Source organism: Odocoileus virginianus, chromosome 9, assembly GCF_023699985.2.
Source record: "Odocoileus virginianus isolate 20LAN1187 ecotype Illinois chromosome 9, Ovbor_1.2, whole genome shotgun sequence".
In the NCBI taxonomy this organism is placed as follows: domain Eukaryota; kingdom Metazoa; phylum Chordata; class Mammalia; order Artiodactyla; family Cervidae; genus Odocoileus; species Odocoileus virginianus.
The window spans coordinates 9,496,358-9,522,395 of NC_069682.1; the positions used below are offsets into that span (position 1 = coordinate 9,496,358).

A 26,038-nucleotide genomic window follows, 5' to 3' on the forward strand; every position below is an offset into this window, starting at 1 on the left:
TTTTGGAAATGAAACAAAAGAGTTTATGTGAAGTCTTTTCTGGAATTTCTAGCTTCGATAGAGAATCAAACGCTGATAAAACTAGCTGCTTCTATGACCAGTAATAGCGTTTCTATAACGACAAGTGTCCGGGACCTACACCCTTGGGTCTGCTCTGCCTGCCTCGCTGCTGGCTGCAGCGTGCTCTCGCCTCTTACTTCAGACAGAGAATTGTAGGTTACTCATTTGTTTCTGGAAACGTATCTGCACCCACATATTTCCTCCACAGTGGCATCTAGGGAGGAGGTGACCCACCCACCTCCATTTACTGGGGCTGGTCCTGTTCAGTGCTTCAGAGATCGTGTACAGGCTGCGTGGGGACAAAAGGGAATTGCAGCTTCACGTTCCACACCTTTGTTGCTCAGGTGGGAGGAAGGCTGAGACTCTTTGGGAAGTCAATGACAGACCCTCCGAAGTAAGTTGAGGTGGTTTTGTTTGATCAAACTAGCTATATATGCCTTAGCATTTGTAAACCTGCAGCAGGATAATGTATTGAAATTCAATATGTATTTCTTTGATTTTTCCATTCTAAGATGGTACCAGATCTTGGTATTCCCTTGCCACCAGGATTTTTTTTTTTAACTGGAATCGAAGGATGAAGTTGTTTTTTTTTTTAATTTGGCTGCACCGAGTTTTAGTGGCAACATGGGGGATCTTTAGAAAGATCAAAAAGATTGTCTCTAGAAAGACAGTCCTAACATCGTCCATCGGGTGAATGATTGGACCCACTGTGGCAACCCTCACTTGGAACACTGCCCTCCGTGAAACGACAACCATCCGTGCAGCTACACTGATGCTGAAAGAAAGAGTCAGCTCAGAAAGGCTGTGTGCTGTAAGGTTCCATTTATATGACATTCTGGAAAAGGCAAGACTGTGGGGTCAGCAAACATGGGCAGTGTTAGGACTATTCGAGGTCAGCATGTGTTTTTGGTGGTGGAACTGTTCTGTGTTCTCATTGTGGTGACATGTTAAAACTCTTGGAACCATATATATGCATGCACACATGAGTCAGTTTTTGTGTAAGCAGTTTTTTTTGTTGTTTTTAAAGGGAGAGAGAGGTCATTTTTTAGGATCTTCTGCCTTTGGCCCTGTAATATAACCCCCTAGGGGGACTTCCTAGGTAGACCAGCATTTAAGACTCCAGACTCCCAATGCAGTGGGCCAGGGTTTGGTCCTTGGTCAGGGAACTAAATCCTGCATGCTGCAATTAATTTTTTTTTAATGAAAATAAAATGAGTTTCTTGTAGACTGCATATAGTTGGGTCATATTTTTTTAATCCATTCTAACAGACTCTTTTGACTGGTGTATTTAGACCATTCACATTGAAGGTGATTATTGATATAGTTAGATTAGTATCTACTCTATTTGTAAAGCAACCTTCCATTCATTGCACTTATTCTTTGTTACCTTTTTAAAATATGCTCCACTCTTTTTTCCTGTCTTCTCTGACTTTAATGAGCATTTTATATGATTTCATTTTCTCTCTTAGCATATCAATTCTTCTTTTGAAAAAAAAATTTATGGTTGGCCTGGAGTTTGCAGTATACATTTGCAACTAATCTATGTCCACTTTCAAATAACACTTTTTCACTTTACAGACAGTGCAGGTACCTCTTAACAGAGTATTCCCAATTACTCCTTCCTGTTCCTTATAATGTTGCAGTCGTTCATTTCACTCATTCATAAGCTATGATCACCAGCACATTGTTGCCATTTTTATTTTGAACAGTTGTAAAATCAGTTAATAATAAGAAACATGAGGGAATTCGCCAGTGGACTGGGGATTAGGACTCCTTGCTGTCACTGCCGAGGGTATGGATTCAATCCCTGGTCCAGGAGCTAGGATCCCACAAGCCATGAGGCGTCGCCAAAAACAAAAAAAGAAAGAAAAAAGAATGAAACACTTTATTTTACCTTCATTTATTCTTTCTCTAATGCTTTCCCTTTTTAAATGTTGATCTGAATCTCTGACCTATTAGTATATATTATTTTCCTTTTCTCTGAAGAACAACAGTTTTTGCAAGGTAGGTCTCCTGGTAATGCATTCCTTCAGTTTTTGTCTGAGAAATTCTTTATTCCTTCTTCACTTATGAAGGATAATTTCTTTGGATATACAACCATAGGTGGGTGGTTTATTCATTCAACACTTCAGATGTATTACTTCATTCTCTTGCTCGTGGTTTCTGACAAGACAGATGTTATTCTTTACTTTGTTCCTCTACGAGTGAGGTGGTTCTCCCCCCTCAGGCTTTCCTTAAGGATTTGTCTTTGGTTTTCTGCAGTTTGAATATGATGAGCCTAGGTGTAGTCCTTTGGGGATATATCCTGATTGGTTGTTCTCTGAAATTCCTGTATGTGTCCTCTGGGATCTGCCATTAATTTTGGAAAATTCTCAGCCATTATTACTTCAGATGTTTCTTCTGTTAATTTCTTTGTTTCATTGTCTCGTATTTCAATTATGCATATATTACACCTTTTGTAGTTGTCTCACAATTCTTGGATATTCTATTCCTTTTTCTCCCCCTCCCCATTAGTTTTTCTCTTTGCTTTTTAGTTTGAGATGTTTCTAGTGATACAAATTAATGCTTACTGAATTCTTTCCTCAGCCATGTCCAGTCTACTGATGAATGTATCAAAGGCATTCTTTATTTCTGTTACTGTATTTTTGATTTCTGGCATTTATTTTGGTTTCTTTATTAGAGTTTCCATATCTCTGCTTATATTGCCTGCACGTTCAGTTGCTTCATTCGTGTCTGACTCTGCAACCCCATAAACTGTAGCCTGCTAGGCTCCTTTGTCCATGGGATTTTCCCAGCAAGAATACTGGAGTAGGTTGCCATTTCCTCCTTTAGGAGGTCTTTCCAACTCAAGGACCAAACCTGTGTCCTCTGCATTGCAGGTGGATTCTTCACCACTGAGCTTCTGAGGAAGCTCCTGCTTGTATTACCCATCCGTTTTTTTGTAGGTTGTCCAGTTTTCCCCTTTACAGCCCCTAGCGTATTAATCACAGTTACACTCTCAGTCTGATAATTGCAACATCTTTGCCACATCTGAGCCAAGTTCTCACGCCTGCCTTTTCTCAGGCCTCCTCAGACTCTGCTTTTTCTTGCCCTTGGTTTGACTTGTAACTTTGCGTTGAAAGCTGGACTCGTGGGAGATGTCAGAGGCTTCAGGTGTCTCCTGTTGTCTCCCAGTTGTCTGTGGGTTTGCCCATAAACTCTATCTGAAGCAGAGTCTGTGTCTGGCAGCTCTCGTGGTATAATGCATGGCTTTTCCACCAGAGCCCTGTGCATGTGGTGGAGAGGTGCTGGGTGAGGGAGGCATTCCTATGAGTCAGACTGTTTCTGTGGTCAGGAGGTCCTGGACTGTGCCCTTCAGAAGTTTCTTAGCTCCCACCCATCCCCCCCCCCCCCTTTTTTTTCTTTTCCATCCCAGTTATAAGACAGGAAGTCTAGAAGAGGTTCCAGTTGTCAAGTTGCTCTTTGCCCTTCCCCCATGTCTGATAAGGCTCTGTCTGATAAAATAGTTTATTCTGAGGGAGGAAACACCCTTTGGTATGGATGTTTTTGAAAATGGTTCCTTTTCTCTGAGTGCATTTCTAAACTGTTAGTTTTCTTCTCTTCCCTGTCTAAATAGTGAAAACCTATTTTTTTTCTCCAGTCTTTACCATGAAGACCCCATGGGGCTCCTGGAAATAAAACTCATATAAGTGTGGCATCCTTTTCCCTCCCCTTAGCTCAGGAGTTTTAAGTTTCACCTCACCACCTCTAGCCTCCAGCATTTGTCAACTACTGTTTAATGTGGTTCTACCAGTTACTGGCTTTAGGAGGATTCTGCCCCAGGAACGCTGTGAAACTGAAAAAGCAGTTGTTCTGTCCATTTTTGCTTCGTGTTTTTTGTTGGTCTATGTTTACGTATATCTCAGTTCAGTTCAATCGCTCAGTCGTATCCGACTCTCTGCGACCTCATGGACTGCAGCACACCAGGCTTCCCTTTGCGTCATCAACACCTAGAGCTTGTTCAAACTCATGTCTATCAGGTCAGTGATGCCATCCAACCATCTCATCCGCTGTTGTCCCCCTCTCTTCCTGCCTTCAGTCTTTCCCAGCATCAGGGTCTTTTCCAGAGAGTCAGTTCTACGCATGTTGTGATCCATACAATGGCTTTGGCATAGTCAATAAAGCAGAAATAGATGTCTTTCTGGAACTCTCTTGCTTTTTTGATGATCCAGTGGGTGTTGGCAATTTGAAAGAGATGGGAATACCAGACCACCTGACCTGTCGCTTGAGAAACCTGTATGCAGGTCAGGAAGCAACAGTTAGAACTGGATATGGAACAACAAACTGGTTCCAAATAGGAAAAGGAGTATGTCAAGGCTGTATATTGTCACCCTGCTTATTTAACTTATATGCAGAGTACATCATGAGAAATGCTGGGCTGGAAGAGGCACAAGCTGGAATCAAGATTGCTAGGAGAAATATCAATAACCTCAGATATGCAGATGACACCACCCTTATGGCAGAAAGTGAAGAAGAACTAAAGAGCCTCTTGATGAAAGTGAAAGAGGAGAGTGAAAAAGTTGGTTTAAAGCTCAACATTCAGAAAACTAAGATCATGGCATCCGGTCCCATCACTAATGGCAGATAGATGGGGAAACAATGGAAACAGTGTCAGACTTTATTATTTTGGGCTTCAGAATCACTGCAGATGGTGATTGCAGCCATGAAATTAAAAGACGCTCACTCCTTGGAAGGAAAGTTATGACCAACCTAGATAGCATATTAGAAAGCAGAGACATTACTTTGGCAGCAAAGATCCATCTAGTCAAGGCTATGGTTTTTCCAGTGGTCATGTATGGATGTGACAGTTGGACTATAAAGAAAGCTGAGTGCAGAAGAATTGATGCTTTTGAACTGTGGTGTTGGAGAAGTCGGCTGAGATTCCCTTGGACTGCAAGGAGATACAGCCAGTCCATCCTAAGGGAGATCAGTCCTGGGTGTTCATTGGAAGGAAGGACTGATGTTGAATCTGAAACTCCAATATTTTGGCCACCTGATGCGAAGAGCTGACTCATTTGAAAAGACCCTGATGCTGGGAAAGATTGAGGGCAGGAGGAAAAGGGGACAGCAGAGGATGAGATGGTTGGATGGCATCACCGACTTGATGGACATAACTTTGGGTAAACTCCAGGAGTTGGTGATGACAGGGAGGCCTGGCGTGCTGCAGTTCATGGGGTTGCAAAGAGTCGGACACGACTGAGCAACTGAACTGAGTTCTTTGCATCAGGTGGCCAAGGTATTGGCGCTTCAACTTCAGCATCAGTCCTTTCAATGAATATTCAGGGTTGATTTCCTTTAGGATTGACTCGTTTGATCTCCTTGCCGTCCAAGGGACTCTCAAGAGTCTTCTCCAACACCACAGTTCAAAAGCATCAGCTCTTTGGCACTCAGCCTTCTTTATGGTCCAACTCTCACATCCATACATGACTACTGGAAAAACCATAGCTTTGACTAGATGGACCTTTCTTGGCAAAGTAATGTCTCTGCTTTTTAATGCTGTCTAGGTTGGTCATAGCTTTTCTTCCAAGGAGCAAGCTTCTTTTAATTTTATGGCTTCAGTCACCATCTGCAGTGATTTTGGAGCCCAAGAAAATAAAATTTGTCACTGTTTCCATTGTTTTCCCATCTATTTGCCATGAAGTGATGGAACTGGATGCCATGATCTTCGTTTTTTGAATGTTGAGTTTTAAACCAACTTTTTCACTCTCCTCTTTCACTTTCATCAAGAGGTTCTTTAGTTCTTCTTCACTTTCTGCCATAAGGGTGGTGTCATCTGCATATCTGAGGTTATTGATATTTCTCCCAGCAATCTTGATTCCAGCTTGTACTTCATCCAGCCCAGCATTTTGAGTGATGTACACTGCATATACATTAAATAAGCAGAGTGACAATATACAGCCTTGACGTACTCTTTAGGTATATCTACATTTAGATTTATCGTGTCTTCTTGGTGAGTGGACATTTTGAAATCATTTAATGCCCCTCTTTATTTCTGGTAATTTCCTTCCTCCAAAGTCTACTTCTGGTGTTAATATAGTCACTCTACATAAAGAAATATTGTTTTTATGGCTTGTTTTACCCATCCTTCTACTAAAACATGAAGTAGATTTACTGAAAAGATCGTGTATTTGGGTCTGATAGTCCCTCTCTTTTAGTCTCTGTGTTTAGACCATTTCCATTTAATGTAACCATCAATATATTTGAGCTTAGGTCTATCATCTTATTATTCATTTTCTGTTTGTCCCGTGTGTGTGTTTATTGAGGTATAGTTGACATATAACTATCCTCTATATTTTTATTTATTTATTTTTTCCTTTCCTGGATTACTTGAATGTTGCTCAGTGTTCCTTTTTTTTTTCTATTTCATTTTTTTTCCAGTTTTATTGAGACATAATTGACATACAGCACTGTATAAATTTAAGATCTACAGAATGATTTGACTTACATACATCTTAAAATGGTTACCATAGTAGGTTTAGTGAACACTTATCATTTCATATAGATGCAAAGTGGAAAAAAAAGAAGAATAGTATTTTTCTTTATGAGAACTGTTGAGAATTACTCTGTTAACAATTTTCATGTATAACAAAGAGCAGTGTTTATTAATTGTATTTATAGTGTCATAGATTATATCCCTAGTACTTATTTATCTTTAACTGGAAGTTTGTACCTTTTTTTAAAAAAAAATGTATTCATAGATAAGCTTTATTCCAGTGTTTACATAAAATGAGTTGATGTCTCACAGGAAAAGTTTTTTCCAAAGGGTTAAAATGTATCAAACAACAGAACTTGGTCCTTCCCTTTAATGTGAATTTGGTTGGCTGATGCATCATTATTAATATCCGCCCTCACTAATCATTTTCATCACTCACAATATCTAAAAGTCTTCTGATGGCACTTCCCATTTCCCTGGAGTCTCTTAAACTGCTTTCAGTTACAAAACAACAGCAAGGATTTTATCGGCTCATACTCTACTCCATTGGAAGCAAAAATAATCCCTCAAATCTCTTGTTTAAATTGTGGTTGTTGGAAGTTCAGTTCAGTTCAGTCACTCAGTTGTGTCCGACTCTTTCTGACCCCATGAACCGCAGCATGCCAGGCCTCCCTGTTCATCACCAACTCCTGGAGTCCACCCAAACCCATGTCCATCAAGTCAGTGATGCCATCCAACCATTTCATCCTCTGTCGTCCCCTTCTCCTCCTGCCCTCAATCTTTCCCAGCATCAGGGTCTTTTCAAATGAGTCAGCTCTTCACAATCAGGTGACCAAAATATTGGAGTTTCAGCTTCAACATCAGTCCTTCCAATGAACACCCATGACTGATCTCCTTTAGGATGGACTGGTTGGTCTCCTTGAAGTCCAAGGGACTCTAGGGAGTCTTCTCCAACACCACAGTTCAAAAGCATCAATTCTCCTGCTGTCAGCTTTCTTTATAGTCCAACTGTCACATCCATACATGACCACTGGAAAAACCATAGCCTCGACTAGACGGACCTTTGTTGCCAAAGTAATGTCTCTGTTTTTTAATATGCTGTCAAGGTTGGCCATGACTTTCCTTCCAAGGAGTAAACATCTTTTAATTTTATGGCTGCGATCACACTGTTGGAAAACAGTGTCCAAATGAAGAAACTAAGACTAATACACAAATAACACAGTATTATCTCTGTATAACAGTAACTTTGCTTCAAATTTTTTTCATTAAGAATTATTTTTATTATCTCTCCACAAGGAAGTTATAAAAATACCTGTAAAAACATTGAAAAGGCTCTTTAAAATCCTGGAATGAAGAATTCTGAAGTATAAATTATGATACATCTTCTATGATTTACAAATAAAGGATAAAATAAATTCTATAAGTTGGAATTTCTGAATGATTTTGGTAGGAATTTACCAGAAGGAGCTAGAACATCAAACCTTAACAATTTTCTATTTTCATCCCAATTGAATTTTTGAAAAGCTGAATAATCTGTTGACAGCCACAGTCCACACAGGAACTTGCTTTTGCCACTAATGATGAAGTCAATCTAAGGGACAGAGATTTGTATCTTGGATGCACAAGGCTCTTCCATGCAACTTATTGGCTGGTCTTATTTTTTCCATCATGTTTTAAATAAAAGTAAATATACATATGGTAAAACATTTAAATATTACAAGAGGATTTAAAATATCAGTAAATATCCTTTTCTCCCATAACCTAGAAAATCTGATGTTTTCCAAATCATCAAACAATCACATGAATAATTTGCAAAGTGAAGTCAACCCTAGAGTCTCTTCGTCTGAAAATTATTCTCAGGATTTCTGGAATACATTGATTCTCTCCAAGTTTACTTCTGTTACAGAGGAAAGCCATGCAATCTTCTCCTTCTCAAAAAAAAAAAAAAAACCAACCTACGAAAGCAACTCACACACTCTGCTCAGAGACAGCAAGTCCAGGCAACACCTTGTGCTCCGTGGATCTGGTCCTGGCCACCGGCAGGGGCTCTGGTATTCACCAGAGACGTGGGCGGTTGGCCGGAGCTCAGCGGAGCCCTTCTGGAATGCCTCTGATCCTCCCGGCCAGCTGCGCAGCCTTTGAGCAAAGTGTGAGGCGGCCCGCGTGTAAGAAGAGGAGACAGGCATCCTGGAAGCGACGAACCAGAAACACTTCTGCCGCCTCTTGCAGGGCCAGCAGGGTTTGCCAGCTGAAGTCCACACCACGAGTGAATTTAACACATATTTCTCTTGCCTGTGAAGGAGCGGGGATGGGGAGCAAGGGGAGGAGTAGAGAGGAAAAGGAGACTCAAGATAGACGCTCTCCGCGAGTCTCCGTGAATCTTCACTTCTGTTCTTTCTGGGTGCTTAATCTTGGGACCTAACTGGTGGCTGGTGTCAGCTCCAGGGAGGTTAGAGACGGCGCCACAGCTCTCCTGGTCTCGGTGGTGGGAGAGGAGGAGATACTCTCAGCGCAGAGGAAGGGACGGGAGGGTGATTGGATGACAGGGTTGCAGGCGGCAGAAGGGGTTCTTTCTTAGCAGCAGGCGTGTGCCCTTCTGAAGCGCTCCGATCGCCTGCGGGAGCGCATGTCTCCGGCGAGCCCGTGGACGCGAAGACGCGCCTGGACACCGGCCGGCGGTCGGGCGGCGGGAGCTGGGTCTCGGGGCGCCCCTGGGTGTTTCGGGCCGTGGCGGGCGCGCAGGGGGGTGTTTCGGCCCCGGGGCTCCTTCTAGATTTTCGGGGTCCGGGGACAGAGGCCAGGAGGGCCGGGATGCCCCAGCCGGCCGCCTGACCCGGCTGGGTGGTGCTCTGGAAGTTTGTACCTTTTGACCAGGTTCTTCCAATTCCCCTTCCAACACCCCTCTGCGTACCTCCAGTAAAGACACATCCGATCTCTTTCTATGAACTTGTTTATTTTTGAAGTATAATTGACTACAACACTCTTGTTAGTTCCGGTGCGCAGCCTAGCAATTTGATATTTCTATACATTTCGAAATAATCCCCGTAAATCTAGTTACCATCTGTCACCATGAAAGGTATTACTTTATTACTGACTATATTCCCCTACATTTTTGTTGACTGTATTATTGATTATATTCTTAGTGTTCCATTTTAATCATTTTTATTGATGTTTTTCACCGTATATCTCTGTATAACTGTTTTAGTGGTTGCTCTAGAGTCCCACACGACAGAGCGACTTCGCTTTCACTTTTCACTTTCATGCCTTGGAGAAGGAAATGGCAGCCCACTCCAGTGTTCTTGCCTGGAGACTCCCAGGGACGGGGGAGCCTGGTGGGCTGCCGTCTATGGGGTCGCACAGAGTCGAACATGACTGAAGCAACTTAACAGCAGCGGCAGCAGCAGCTAGAGATTAGAGTTTTCATATTTAGCTTTTCTCTGTCTACTTGGAAATAAGATTGTGCCACTTCAAGGGGAACACAGAAGCCACCCCATCACTTAGTGCTGCCTCTTCATGCATCAAAAACTGCATCAGACAGTGTTAGAAATTTTGCTTTCTGCTGTCATGCATGTATACATCATATATACATACAAAATAGTCTGGGGACTTCCCTGGTGGTCCAGTGGCTAGACCCTATGCTCCCAGTGCACGGGCCCGGGTTTCATCCCTGGTCAGGGAACTAGATCCCACATGCTGAAACTAAAGATCCCACCTGCTGCAATGAAGATGGAAGGTCCCAAGTGCCACAACTAAGACCTGGCGCAGCTACATAAATACATAAAAGTAAATATTTCTTAAAAATAAGAAGTATAAAAAGTTGCCTGCTTTGGCCACTGCTTGAAAAAAAAAAATAGGGACTTCCCTGGCAGTCCAGTGATTAAGACTAGGAGCTCCCACTGCAGTGGGCATGGGTTCCACCCCTGGTCAGAGAATGAAGATCCCACACGCTGGATGGCACAGACAAAAAAACTGGTAAGTCTCATATTTACACAGGTATTTGCCATTTCTATTGCTCTTCCTTTATTCCTGAAATTTGTTTCCCTCTGGTATTGTTCTCTTTGAATCTGAAGAATTTCCTTTAGCCTTTCTTTCAGAGTAGGTCTGCGAGGGAGCGCTCCTCTCGCTTTGGTGCAGATGGTACAGCAGGTGTGGATTCAGCACAGTGTTGCTGATCAGTCAATCTCCAGGGTGCCCGGTCACTGCTAAATTGCCTTGTGTGAACGTTGCGGTTAGTGTACTGGAATTGCCTGGTTTCAGTCACACGACATGAGCACCACACAGCCGACAGCTGCCCTGTCCTGCACCAAACAGGCAGAGTTAGCTGAGCCCAGATGAGTGCCTTCTGATAGCCACCCTTGCTCCTTCTGACTCAGTGACCCACCTGTCTTCTTGGAATCCCCTTCCCTTTTGTGATGGAGCAAAGTCCAGACATCAACCATGTATGTGTTTCCACAGTCACCTGGTAACATGGGAGCCCTGTGTGCCAGCTTTTCCAAAATCATCACATATTTCTCTTTGATAGTACAGAATTAAATAGGAATTTAACAGGTTTCTTCCCCCTCTCATTAAAGAAATTTCAGGCTTTAGAAGAAGGAAGGGGAATACTCAGGGGTTTAGGGACCTCTTGAAATCATTTGAGGCCAGGCTGGCTTTTCAGAAATACTTAATATTTATTTATCTATTTGGTCACTGGTTTCCACACGTGGGATCTTTGTTGTGGACTCTCTAGTTGCAGCTTGTTGCCTTAGTTGCTCCATGGCATGTGGGATCTTAGTTCCCCAACCAGGAATGGAACCCTTGATCCCTGCATTGCAAGGCAGATCTTAACCCCCGAACCACCAGGGAAGCACCAGGCATATGTATGCAGACCAAGATACACTACCTTCAGACACGCAGAAAGGTCACCTTCTCAGGAAGGCCTTCCCAGTCTGCCCCATTTAATGCTGTGAGTCAATGATACCCCACCTCCTCCTGCTCTCTCATATCACTTATCACCTTTTAAGACAGGGTTTGCTTATTTGCCAGGTTTGTCTGTTTCGTTAGTTGCAGTGTATTAGTTCTAAGTGCCTATAATGGTGCATGCTCAGTAAATATTTCTTTTCTTTTTTTTTTTTTTTTTTACCATGCTGCATGGCTTGTGGGATCTTAGTTCCCTGACCAGAGATTGAACCCGGGCCCTCAGCAGTGAAAGCATGGAGTCCTAACTGCCGGACTGCCAGGGAATTCCCTCAGTAAAGATTTCTTGAATGAAAGAACACAGTTTTGCAACTTGCTTTTCTTCCTTTTTAAAAATAAGTTGTCCCTGACATCCTCCCGTGGTGTACATAACCACACCGGGCACCTCCTCGCTTTTAATGTTCTCCCTGCCATCCTTGGGTTTCCCAGGTGGCGCCAGTGGTAAAGAACCTGCCTGCCAAGGCAGGAGACTTAAGAGAACCAGCTTCGATCCCTGGGTCGGGAAGATCCCCAGGAGGAGGGCATGGCACCCCACTCCAGCATCCTTGCCTGGAGAATCCCATGGACCGAGGAGCCCGGCAGGCTACAGTCCCTGGGGTCGCCAAGAGTCGGACGCGGCTGAAGTGACTTCACACACGTGTGCACTGCCATCCTAGCTTGGTCCCACAGCTGCAGAGTGTGCTGTTGTTACCTGCAAGTGGTTTGAGGGAAACGACATGCTCTGCGACCCTTGAGCTTTAGGATGGAGAAGCACGGGTCCCTGACGTGGCCTCTTCTGTGTGAAAGAGGGCCGTCTGATGTGCTGACGCCCCGACACAGGCCTGTCCTTTCAGGTCATATGCGGGTCATTACATGATAGACCCTGGTGGCTCAGACGGTAAAGAGTCCTCCTGCAGTGCAGGAGACCTGGCTTCGATCCCTGGGTTGGGAAAATCCCCTGGAGGAAGGTATGGCAACCCACTCCAGTATTCTTGCCTGGAGAATCCCTGTGGATAGAGGAGGCTGGTGGGCTACAGTCCATGGGGTCTTAAAGAGTCAGACACGACTGAGCGACTAAGCACACGCAGCACGTATGATAGTCCCTTCTGTTGAAGGAGGTTGTACAGGTCTCATGGGTCAGAAGCTGGCAGGTAACTGCTGAAAAGCAACCGTGTTATGGAACCCAAGACCCTGGAGAGCATCACAAGGCTTGGCAGTGAAACCACCTCCTGGGAAAAGCAGGAGGCTTCAGCTCGTGCCTCGCCTCTGCTGCTTGCTGATAGGAAATGAACAAATGTCTGCCAGCTGCCACTGCCGTGTGATGAAACGGCGGTGCAGACCAGGTCCATTTCCTTTGCTGTGCTGTTTGCAGCACTCCAAACCCACATGCCTGGATGTTCTCTGCCTCTGGCTGACGGCTTGTGACTGGCCCCCACACTGCAGGGGAGCAAGGCTTCTTGTCATAACCACCTGGGTTCCAGGGAGTAGAGAGTTAAAACATCTAAGAGGAAAGAATACAGGAATTGTGTCTTGGGGAAAATGGGATGGTTTTGAATGAGTCTTCGTGTTTGGAAAGGATGATGTTAAGAAGGAAAAAGGCATCTGTGCAAATTACTCTGGTCACCTTCTTTAAGAAGACCTCCTTGATGGTTCATCTAGTGGTTAAGAATCTGCCTATGACACAGGTTCCATCCCTTGTCCAGGAATATTCCACATGCTGCAGGGCAACGAAGCCCGTGTACCACAGCCTCTGAGCCTGTGCTCTAGAGCCTGCAAGCCTCAGTGTCTGAAGCCCACACATCCTAGAGCCAACGCTGCACAGCCAGAGGAGCCCCTGCATCGAGAAGCCCGCACACTGCAACCAGAGAGTGGCCCCCACTTGCCGCAGCCAGAGAAGGCTCCTGTGCGGCAGCGGAGACCTGGCACAGCCCAAAGTAAATACACAGATGATAAGAGTAAAGAAGATAATAATAAACCTTAAAGAAAGATTTCAGACCACGGAGAGATCCTTAGAGGTTCCCAAGAGACAAAAAATTATTATGAAATGAATTATGCTTAACCAGTGCTTGTTATACTCAACATATTTTAAAATTAGTTTTTTTTTTAATTAGTTTTTATTGGAGTAGAGTTGCTTTGCAATCTTGCTTTAGTTTCTGCTGTACAGAAAAGTGGATCAGTTATATGTATACATATAACCCCTCTTTTTTAGGTTTCTTTTCCTACTTAAGTCACCCCAGAGCATTGGATAGAGTTCCCTGAGCTATACAATACGTTCTCATTAGTTACCTCTTTTATACATCAGTATATACATGTGTCAACCCTCAGCATATTTATTTTAGACAAGGTGGTTGATGGTATTGTGTACCTTATTTATATCCCCCCCCTCCAACTTTGGGTCTCCTTCTATTACCTGTTAAGAAACTGGTGTTAAAATTTCCATCTGTTTCTAGCTTTGCTTCCTTCAGTTCTTGATTTGTTTGTTTTGAGGCTCTGTTGTTAGGCAGGTGGATATTTATGACGTGCCTTCCTGCTGTATTATCACTATGAGAAGTCTCTCTTCTGTCTCTAGAAGTCTAGAGACTTCTTCAGTATTCTTCAGCATTCTCATGTTTAAAGTATGCATGTTTTGGGTTCTAACCAGTTACTTTTTAAAAATTGCAGCTTTACTTAAGAAAATGACAGTTTTATTGAGATACAGTTCACATACCATCAATTCACCCATTTAATATGTATAATTCACTGGTTTTTAGTTTATTCACAGGGTTGTGCAACCATGGCCACAAGTTTCAGAACATTTTCATCATCTCAAAAGAATCCCACATTAGCAATCATTCCCGGTTTCATTCGGACACCCCACCCCCATTAGCCCAGGGCAACCACTAATTTATTTTCTGTCTCTAAAGATTTGCCTCTTCTAGACATTTCATATACATGAAATCATACTATATGTGGTTTTTATGACTGGCTTCTTTCACTTGGTATGATGTTCTCAAGGGTCCTAAGTGTTATAGCATGTTTCAGTATTTTATGCAACCATTTTTTCTGTTTTCTTTAAAAAAATTAATAGACTTTATTTTTTAGAGCACTTTTAGGTTCGCAGCAAAATTGAATAGACAGTGCAGAGAGTTCCCATATATTAGGTTAACTAACAAGTTCATTCATGTTTTTCTGTACTATCTTATGGAAAAACCCAAACAAAGTTTTTAACCAACCCAATACTTCTTCCACCCCATAGCTTCCACCACCAATATCCCTCACCACTGTGGTTATAGTTGACAAATCTACATTGATACCATGATCACCCAGAGTTCAGAATTTACTCTAGGGCTCACTCCGTTTTACACCCTATGGGTTTTGGAAGTGTATAATAACATGTTTGAAGAGAATTTATCTTAATATTAATCCCTCTGAATAAAATAAGGTAGAAACATCAAAAAAAAAAAAAATAACATGTTTGCACCTTTACAGTATAATGCAGAGAAGTTTCATTTCCTTAAATCCTCTGTGCTCTGTCTGTTCATCCATGCCCTGTCCCCACCCCTGGCAACCACTGATCTTTTTTACTGTCTCAACAGTGTTACTTTTTCCAGAGTATCATATATTTCAAATTATATACTATGTGGCCTTTTTAGATTGTCTTATTTCACTCAGTAATGTGCATTTAAAGTTCTTCCAAGTCTTTTCATTTTTGCTGCTGCTGCTGCTAAGTCACTTCGGTTGTGTCCGACTGTGTATGACCCCAAAGATGTCAGCCCACCAGGCTCCCCCGTCCCTGGGATTCTCTAGGCAAAACACTGGAGTGGGTTGCCATTTCCTTCTTCAATGTGTGAAAGTGAAAAAGTAAAAGTGAAGTTGCTTAGTTGTGTCCTACTATTAGAGACCCCATGGACCGCAGCCTACCAGGCTCCTCCATCCATGGGATTTTCCAGGCAAGAGTACTGGAGTGGGGTGCCATTGCCTGCTCATCTTTAAAAAGTGGTGGGTAATATTCTGTTGTATGGATGTACTCCAATTTATCTTTTTTTTGGCCATGCTATGTGGCATACTGGATCTTGGTTCCCCAGCCAGGGACTGAACCCATGTCCCCTGCATTGGGAGCATGGAATCTGAACCACTCTACTGCCAGAGAAGTCCCTCTATTCACTTATTGGAGGATATTTTGGTTACTAACAAGTTTTGGCAATTATGAATTGAGCTGCTCTAAACATTTGTATGCAGGTGTTTTTGTGGACTTAACTTTTCATAATTTATTTGGAATTAATATTCTGCCACTTAACATGTAATATAAAAATCCTGCAAATGTGTACCCCTGTCTCGCCCACTTTGATAGTACAGATGTTATATGTATTACATCTACATATCTTACAAATTTGACAAAACAATGGTATTTTTTTTAACTTTAGTTGTATTTTTTCCAAGTTTACAACTTTTTTCTCTCATTCTAATCAGATATTTGGTTTTTTGGATTCTGTTTATTCCTTTCTAAAATATAAGTTTCCACCCGACGTAATTTCTCTTCAACTAGAGCGTTTCCTTTAGCATTGCTTTTAGCACAGGGCTACTCGCATTTCTCTCAGTTTGTTTTTTTAATTGAAAATGTATTTTGGGACTTCCCCTGGTGGTCCAGAGTATAAAGCTCTGTGTTCCCAATGCAGGGGGCCTGGGTTCCATCCCTTGTCAGGGAACTACATCTCACATGTCACAGCTAAGAGTTCTCATGCTGCGAAGAAGACAAGATCCCTTGAATGATATTTTTGGTGTACAGAATTATAGTTGGACAGAGTTTTCTCTTGGTTGTTGTTTTTAAGCATGTTAAAGATGAAGTTACACAGTCCTCTGGAGCCCATTATTTCTGCGGAGAAGTCAGCAATCTTTTTGAATTATTGTGTCCTTATGTGTGATGTGTTGTTTTTTCTTTGGACGTTTTCAAGATTTTCTCCTTATATTTCTTTTCATCAGTTTGGCTCTGACATGCCTGGGTATAGCTTTATTAATTTTTATGCTAAATAGGGTTTACTGAGTTTCTTGAATCTGTACATTTTTGTTTTTCACCAAATTTGGGATAATCTTTGCCATTTGTTCTTCAGTCCGTTTTTCTCCTAATTCCCTCTTTTCTCCTCCTAGGACGTATGCTAGACTTTTGAAAACTATCTTTTTAATCCCTAAGGCTATGTTTAAATAATTTCCTTTTCTCTATTCTTAAGATTGGATGATTTCTATTCATCTCTCTTCAAGTTCTCTGACTTTTTCCCTCTATCATATCCATTCTGCTATTAAGCCCTTTGTTTGAATTTTAAAATTTCAGTTATTATGGGTTTTTTTAGTTCTCAAACTTCCATTTGGCTGTTTTATTGTTTCTATTTCTCTGCTGAGGTTTTCTATATGTGCATTCATTAGGAGAATATTTTCTTTCACATCCTTGAGTATTATCATGTTGGCAAAGGATTTTAAGGCAGCTAATTCCAACATCTCACTCATTTTGAGGTTAATCTCTGGTTTTGATTTCTCTTACTCTTTCCTGGTTCTTCATTTTTGTGAGTAATTTTGGACTATGTCCTGGACATTGAAGGTGTATCATGGAGAAGGAAGTTTCTGTTATATTCCTCTGAAGAGTGTTCATTTGTGTTTGTTTCAGTAGGAAGTGCTATTGGATTCATACTGAAAACACTGCCTCTGGGCAGCAGCTCACATCTCATTTCAGTTCTTTTATTCTTGTTTTTAAGAAGTATTTATTTATTTGGCTGTGTCGGTCTTAGTTGTGGCATGCAGGATCTTTCACTGTGGCACACAGGCTAAGTTGCCCCATGGCATGTGGGATCTAGTTCCCCAACCAGGGATTGAACCCAAGTCCCCTGCATCAGAAGGAGGACTCTTAAGTCCTGGACCACCAAGAAGTCCATCAGTTCTTTTATTCTTGGCTGAGCTGCTTGGAGGCTGCTCTACATACGCATAGTTGGGTTGTCTGGTGAATTAGGTGGCATTTGCAGAATTTGGGGCTTTCTGTCTTTCCTTCTCTTTTTTTTCAGGATTCCTCACTCGTTTTTCAGTTGCTGTGGTTGCCCCAAACTTGGCAATCTATCAAAACTGTTTTTTTCTATCAAAGTTTTAGCTGCTCCACCTGGTGTATGAGTGAACTGGAACAAATTGGCCTTCTTGGGAACCAAACAACATTTGTAGTCATCTCAACCTGTGGTTTTGACTTAGGATGTTGTCAGCAAGCTGAACTATTAATATTTACAAGGTTGTAATAGCTTATAAAAGAATTAATTATAGAAATAAAAGCTGTAATAACTAATGTTAACTTAGTGGGTATGTTAGAGTAGAATAGGCACCAATGCAAAGAACATTAGGTTCTGGCATAAAACATCCAGCCCCTCTCCACCCAGGCACACACAATCTGGGGTGCACAGCCTGTGTTTTTCTTTAAAAGATTGAGGTCCTATCCTGGCTTTCCTCATGACCCATGTTTTCATGCGAACCCAGCTGGATTTACTTCAAGCCAGTGTGCACCGCCACTGAATCAGAAGGAAGTATCTTTGCCATGGGATGATTATTTTTTTCAAAGTTGCCTCTAAGTGGACTTGCCTGGTGGTACAGTGGATTAGAATCTGCCTGCCATTGCAGGGGACACAAGTTTGATTCCTGGTCCTGGAGGACCCCACATGCCGAGGGGCAGCTGAGCCCGCAAGCAGTAACTGCTGAGCCCCGTGCACCTCGAGCCCGTGCTGCAGCAGGTGAAGCCCTGCCCTGCAGTGAGGGGTGGCCTGTGATTGCCGTAAAGAGGAATGCGTGTGGCATCGAAAACCCAGCACAGCATTGGTTGGTTACATATATAAAGTGTCTCTCATCGTAAAGGCAATGGGAAAATACCTTCCCTGTTGTTGCACCGGTCAGGGACACAGATGCTCAGAGAAGTCAGGACACCTGTGGCCCATCAGTGCACGGCTCCCTTTAAAATGCCATTCCTCCAGCCTGTGCCTTAGATCACGCAGTTCTTTTCCCAAAGTACTTCTGAGGCCAGTTTCTAGCGTAGGGACTTCCTGGGTGGTCTGGTGGCTGAGACTCCGTGCTTCCAATGCAGGGGGCCCAGGTTTGATCCCTGGTCAGGGAACTAGATCCCACATGCTGCAACTAAAGATCCTGAGTGCCGCAATGAAGACTGAAGATCCCAATGCTGCAGCTAAGACCCAGCACGGCCAAATGAATAAATAAAAAAATAATAATAATTAAAAAAAGATTCAAGCATAAATCAAGGATGGGAGATAACAGCAGGATGGCACGGCAGGTCCCCGAGGTCCGGATCCTCCCATGCAGAAGTGAGGAGATGAGTCAGTGTGGGGCTGCCCTGTTTCAGGGGGCTCTTGTCAGAGGTGAAGTTGCTCATTTGCTGGGTCCCCAGGCTAACAGTGCACCAGGGGGGCCCTTCCCGAACCTGCCGTCGAAGCTGTGAGGATGGACCAGAGAACTGGTTTGAATTCCTCTGTGTCTCCTTCCTTTTCCCAGGACCTGCTCGTCCCCTGTTCATCTCTGCTGGGCATAGATCTTTCCAGGGAGGCCTCTCCCGGTCTTCTGAGGGGGCGTTTCCAGGCCTGGCTGAGTAGACTCCAACCCAAAGGCCAAGGCCGGGCGTGGAGGCCTCCTGATTCCCACAGAAGACCCTGGGCAGATGGTGTCTCTCTTGAGTTGTGCCAACCCAGCTGGAATAAAATCTCTGGAGTCCACTTCAGTGTTTGATTAGTAGGGCAAAGGAGCAGTTGGCCTTACAAACCCAGGGGATTACAGATGACATTTTACATATTACATATACTTCTGGTAGGTTTACTGAAGTGGGAGAGGGAGAAAAGAAAAGTTTAAGGGCAATAGCTTTTACAGGCACCTTTCTGTGTCTGTTGGGCAGTCCCTTTTCTTTGTTTCTTTCGTTTTTTAGACTCTTTTGAGTAAATGTGATATGAGCCAAAGTGTTTGGAAAAGAGAGACCAGTGCCCTCTGTTACATTATGTTGGATTGTTTATTAATATATGTTCTTTTTCACTGTTCTATCAGCTTTGATTCCTTTTCTGATCCACATCATTTTCATCTTTGGCTACGTGTTTGTGGATGGTCACATGTACAGTGAGCTGGGCGAGTCTTTTAAATACTGTCCTTTGTGTCCTGAGACTGACCTGGCTTTCAACATTTTCCATGTAGGCACATTTTTTTTTCCCCAATATTCCAGGATTTTATTTGTACATGGGAAGATCACACATTCGTATTCATACATGCACAAACTTGCACTTTAAATGCCAGATCATGCAGGGGAAGATGACAAAAGAAGCGTGATGTGCTATGGTGGGCCTTCCCTGGTGGTCCAGTGGTTAAGACTGGGCTTCCACTGCAGGGGTCACAGGTTCGATCCTTCGTCAGGGAACTAAGATTCCACATGCTGAGCAGCAAGGCCAAAAAAATTAAAAAAGTAAAAAAGATAGTTCTGTGGGATTCTGAAGAGAGGTTCAGCAAAAGCTAGCACTCTCAGGGAAGACTTACTAGAAATGGTTAGTTGAGGCTTTAAAGAGTAAAGGAGAATTTGGATATGTACGGAAGGCAAGAAACAGGGGAAAATACAGACTGAAAGATATTTTATTACTTCCAGTATTTAAATTTTTAAAAAATAGAACATTTTTCTCTGTATATTTTTATATCTTTAAAATATTGATTCATTTGAAAATATAAGCATTAAAGAAAAACAAACATAAACATAATTGGGGATACGTTCTGCCTCCTGGGCCCTGCTGAATAATGACCACCCCATTTAACTTATATGCAGAGTCATGTAGGCATATTTTAAAGAACATTTCAGTGCGTTTAGGACACTGTGTAGTTGGTTGGAAAGAATGACACAGATGTAGTTAAATAGGCAGTTCTGGAGTGTCCAGGCGTTTCCTTATGGATGTTTAAGACAGGGTCTGTTTGGCCACCATGTGCTGTGCTGCAGTACCTCTGGTTATGTCATTGGTTTGCTGCTAACAGTGCATTTCTGCCAGCGTTTGCATGGATGTCAAAGAACAATTCATGTTGCCTTTCCCCAGCCCAGGACAGGAGAGGGAAAGAGAAAGGGAGACTGAGCAGATGTTGACCCAGAGTCCGTGCAAAGGCCGGAGGGAGACAGGAGACAGTGTCTGTGGCAGAGACTGTTCCAGGGTTCTAGGTGTAAGAAGCGTGGCCCCTGCGGCCTGTGTCCCTGAGACCTCATTCCCTGGATTCCTGCTCGGTGATGAATGGAGCCCAAAGATGCCATGATGGACCTGAGAGAACCAGGATGTCAGAGGATGAAGGTGCCTTGGGCCGTGAGGTTTGGCCTCCTTGTTTGATGTCTCAGGAAGCCCAAGCTCCAAGAGCTAAAGCACTTTGACTGAGGCCTCACAGCTGCTCCACGACCAGGCCTACTAGCTGCGTCATCCCAAGAGTGGCAGCAGAGTTCCTGAGGACCTTGTGCTTCGAACTTGAAAGGTTGATAAACTGTGGATGTGTCCATCATCGTATCTGGTGTCTTTCTTTGGTCCTATAGCTGGGCAGCTACAGGGCTTGCTGGCCTCCGGGTGCAGCCCAAGAGGTGGCCCTGGCCCAGTGTGAATGTGTCCTTGTAAGAAAAGGAGATTAAGATCCAGACACACACACAGAGGGACGCCCACGTGAGGACACAGCAGGAAGGAGAGGTATCCCAGAAGAAACCAGCTCTGCCAACAGCTTGATCTTGGACTTCTAGCCTCCAGAACTGTGAGAAAATACATTTCTGTTGTTCTAAGTCACCCAGTGTATAGTACCTGTTGTTTGGTTGTTGTTGTTGTTGTTTGGCATTTATCTTCTGACTTTATTCTTTTGTTCATAGAAATTTTGACTTTTAAGCCAACTCCCCAAACTTCCCACTCTTTTAAGGATGATGAAGAAGTTGTACTTCATTCTAAGTGTTTCATAGATTACTTTTTTTTTTTTTTTTTGGTTAAAATCTCTGATTCTTTTGGAATTTGCTGAAAAGAATGAGATGGGTATTCTTTTTTTTTTTAAATATGGCTAATCATTTTTTTGGATAGTGTTTTCTTTCTTCCTTTTTTTGGTCGGCGCTGAGTTTTCATTGCTGCTCCTGGGCTTTCTGTAGTTGTGGGGAGTGGGGCTATGCTCTCCAGTTGCAGTGCTCAGGCTTCCTGTTGTGGTGCCTTCTCTTGTTGCAGATGATGGGCTCTAGGGCATGAGGCCTCAGCAGTGGTGGTGCATGGGCTTAGTTGCCCCGTGACATGTGGGATCTTCCTGGATGAGAGACCGAACCCATGTCCCCTGCATTGGCAGGCGGATTCTTAACTACTGGACTACCAAGGAGGTCTCACTATCTTAACTTCTAACACCGCAGATTAATTTTTTCTTCTTTTGAACTTAATGCAAGTGGAATCTTGCAATATCTGCTTCTTCTGTCATGTTTATAAGATTGAGGTTGTTATGTAGCTCATTCCTCTCCATGGCTTTACAGTTTCCCAGAATATGCCTCAAATTACTTATTTTTACTTTTGTTTGTTTGTTTTTGGCCACATGGCTTACAGGACCCTAGTTCCTCAACCAGGGATTGAACCCATGGCCCCTGCAGTGTAAGTGCAGAGTCCTAACCACTGGACTACCAGGGAAGTCTCCACTTATATTTTTACTATTGATGGATATTTGGATTGCTTCTAGTTTGGGGTACAATGAATAATGTTGCTTAAGAAAGCATGTCTTTTGGTGCACAAATCTATGGTTTCTGTTGAGTTGGAACCTAGGCGTTGAATTGCCATGTTGTAGGGTGGCTATGTGTTTAGCTTTGGAAGATAAAACTGAACAGGTTTTTAGAGCTGTTGTGCCAGTTATAACCCTACTAACAAGTTCTGAGCATTCCAGTTGCTCCAGTCTCTATCAAAACATGATACGATCAGTCAAATTTTGGCCAGTGGTGTGGTATACTAACAAAGCTTTCACAACTGACCTCCAAAGTCCTACGCTGAAGCATTTTCCAATGACTGTGGTGTAAATAGTCCTCCCAGAGCAGATTTTAACCTACTAACTTGATGCCATTGAGACAGAGAATGGAGCTGTGAATGGGCAGCATAAGCAGCTCCAGCTGCCTGGGTTTACCTCATTGGTACCTCTTGAAAACCATCAAAGTCTAAGACAGGAGAAGAAGACAGTGGGGAATCCATGGGGGCTGCTCCTTGGTCACTGAGCTGTATACAGTGCATACAGTTGTAAACATCGATAGAGGGTCTCACCTCGAGGCTAAGGAAGTACCACACACTTGTAGTGGCGGGAGATGTTCCTTTCTCAGCCTGCTTTCGCGCCTGTCCGATCCATCCATGTTCTTCAGCCGACTGAGGAAATCTACCTCTGTGCTTAAGTGTACAATATCAGATCCTCATCTGTGAAGTGGGGTGATTGAATGGCACCTTTTGGGACCGCCCTTTTCTGACTCTGATATTCTGTAACATTATTCTCAAATTGAGGGTCACAGGCAAAGTAGCTTATCCTTGGGAAATCTGGATTGAATAACAAGGTTACAGAAATCACTCATAAAACAGCCAATAAGAGTCCACGTGAGGAAGACAGCAAGGGTGGACCGTGACTGCCAGACCTGCTCAGTATTGAAAATTCAAGTTTATACTCATTGAGATAATGAGCTGTTACTTACTACATTGGTTTAATGTCCATCTTCTATAACAAATGCAGCTAGACTACAGATTTCTTTAAAAATTCATTGTATTTAACTGCCATACGACCCAGCAATTCCACTGCTGGGCATACACACTGAGGAAACCAGAACTGAAAGAGACACGTGTACCCCAGTGTTCATTGCAGCTCTGTTTATAATAGCCAGGACATGGAAGCAACCTACATGTCCATAGGCAGACAAATGGATAAGGAAGTTGTGGTACATATACACAATGGAATATTACTTAGCTATAAAAAGGAGCACATTTGAGTCAGTTCTAACGGGATAGATGAAACGAGCCCATTATACAGAGTGAAGTAAGTCACAGAAACAGCAATACAGTATACTAATGCACATATATGGAATTTAGAAAGACGGTAATGATGAGCCTATATGCAAGGCAGCAAAAGAGACACAGATTAAACAACAGACTTTTGAACTGTGTGGGGAAAAGTGAGGGTGGGATGATTTGAGAGAATAGCATTGAAACATGTGCATTACCATATGTAAAATAGATGACCAGATCAAGTTTGCTGCAGGAAGCAGGAAGCTGGTGCTCTGGGACAACCTAGAGGGATGGGGTGGGGAGGGAGGTGGGATTGGGGTTCAGGATGGGAGGACACATGTGCACCCTGGCTGATTCATGTCTATGTATGGCAAAAACCACCACAATATTGTAAATCCTCCAATTAAAATAAATATTTTTTTTAAAACCTTGAAAAAATTCATCATGTTGAGGAAGATTGGGCAGCAATGATTAAACTGTGTAAAAGTTATTTTGGGGGTCTTTAGAATCAGAAGTCTGTTTTAGCAAATGCCCTTCCATTGTGCTCGCTCACTGTGGTTCCTTCAGGAGGAAAATCTATCACTGCTTATTCCATGCAACTGCTGTTTAATATTTGGGTAGAAATGCAGAGAGTTGAATTTAGAAATTCTAGTATAGGGAATTCCCTGACAGTCTAGCAGTTAGGAAGGACTCTGTGCTTCCATTGTAGTGGGATCAGGTTCTATCCCTGGTCAGGGACCTAAGATCTCACAGGCCATGAAATGCAGACAAAAATAAATTAAATGAAATGAACCACTCTGATTCTACTGTAAAAAAGACTCCAGTATGTGTGTGTCTTCATATGCTCTGTAAGTTTTTGTTGAAATCTGGACATTCTGATTCTCCCACACCTCAGATATTAATGATTTTTATTAGTTAAGGACTACAGTTGTCCAACCTAGACAGCATATTAAAAAGCAGAGACATTACTTTACCAACAAAGGTCCGTCTGGTCAAGGCTATGGTTTTTCCAGTGGTCATGTGTGGATGTGAGAGTTGGACTATAAAGAAAGCTGAGCGCCAAAAAATTGATGCTTTTGAACTGTGGTGTTGGAGAAGACTCTTGAGAGTCCCTTGGACTGCAAGGAGATCCAGTCTCCCTTGGACTAAAGGAGATCAGTCCTGGGTGTTCATTGGAAGGACTGATGCTGAAGCTGAAACTCCAATAGTTTAGCTACCTCATGCGATGAGTTGACTCATTGGAAAAGACCCTGATGCTGGGAGGGATTGGGGGCAGGAGGAGAAGGGGATGACAGAGGATGAGATGGCTTTATGGCATCACTGACTCGATGTACATGAGTTTGAGTAAACTCTGGGAGTTGGTGATGGACAGGGAGGCCTGGCATGCTGTGATTCATGGGATCGCAAAGTCGGACACATCTGAGCAACTGAACTGAACTGAACTGAACAGTTGTCCTTGTGAGTTTTCTAAGTTATTTTTACAAAGTGTGTTCTTTGTTGTGCGTGGTGACTGGAGTTTCCATCCTGTTGTGTCTGCAGTCAGTCCTGACGGAGGTCTTCCCCGCAGTCTTCCTGCTCACCTTAGCCTTCTCCTGGATACTCTGTGGGCTTCCCTTGTGACTCAGTGATAAAGAACCTGCCTGCCAATGTAGGAGACACAGGTTCAATCCCTGGGCAACCCACTCTAGTAGTCTTGCCTGTAAAATCCCATGGGCAGAAAAGCCTGGCAGACTATAGTCCATGGGGTCACAAAGAGTTGGACATGACTGAGTGACTAAACAGCCGTAACAGAGATGCTCTGAGGGAGGCTACTGCAGCCCAAGGAAGCTGACCCCAAGGCCAGAATCTGCTCCAAGCCCTCAGTCACCAGCAAAACACACAACCCCGGATTTTGGGTGACATGGTCCCGATTGCCCGCTCTGGCTCCAGCCAAAGGACTCTGGGCCACTGTCCTCATGGCTCCGGTCTCCACGGCATCAAGGGTGGTGACTGGCTCCTGCTCACCACTCTCTTTCGAAGATCAGCAGCCTGTTTTCATCATCTTACTGTGTCTGATCTGGTTCTAGGGTTTCAAATAGTTCCTTCCAGTCCCTCCTTATGGCTCTATTTTGCTCTGGTGGGGTTTCGTCTCCTGCCACTTTGCATGATGTCACCGCTCCCCACTGTTTCTCATTTTTAAAGTTTTTTTTTACCTTGCCATGTGGCATGTGCCCCCTGCATTAGGAGTCTTAACCACTGGGCTACCAGGGAAGTCCCCCCCAACTGTTTTTAATCATACATTGATGATCTGTACCCTATCAGCTGTGACAGTAGGGATTCAAAATTGTAGTATTCCAGTTCTGTCATTTCTTTTACACTGTTACTGGCTATTTTTAGTAAAGAAGAGAAACTATTGCTTTCTTTATGGTAGAATTTTCTAGTTGAATTTAAGATAGAAGCTGATATTGATACTAAGAGTAAGGTTTTCTGTATTTGCATACATATAGTGATACACAGAGAGAAGCTCGTTTTTATATGTAGAACCTTATGTGGATAACCTCATGATATAACCACCTAATTATGTAGATGTTTTATTACCACT

General features: G+C 43.1%; 1 protein-coding gene and 1 non-coding gene across 2 annotated transcripts in view; one reads left to right on the forward strand and one right to left on the reverse strand.

Annotated features, from left to right (window-relative positions):
* The window catches only part of LOC110125801 (ninein-like protein), a 56,349-nt gene that overhangs the window by 9,924 nt on the left and 20,387 nt on the right, over positions 1-26,038 (forward strand). The window lies entirely within an intron of this gene.
* TRNAV-UAC (transfer RNA valine (anticodon UAC)) lies at positions 22,044-22,116 on the reverse strand. Its single transcript has one exon. It is a non-coding gene; the product is annotated as a tRNA-Val (tRNA).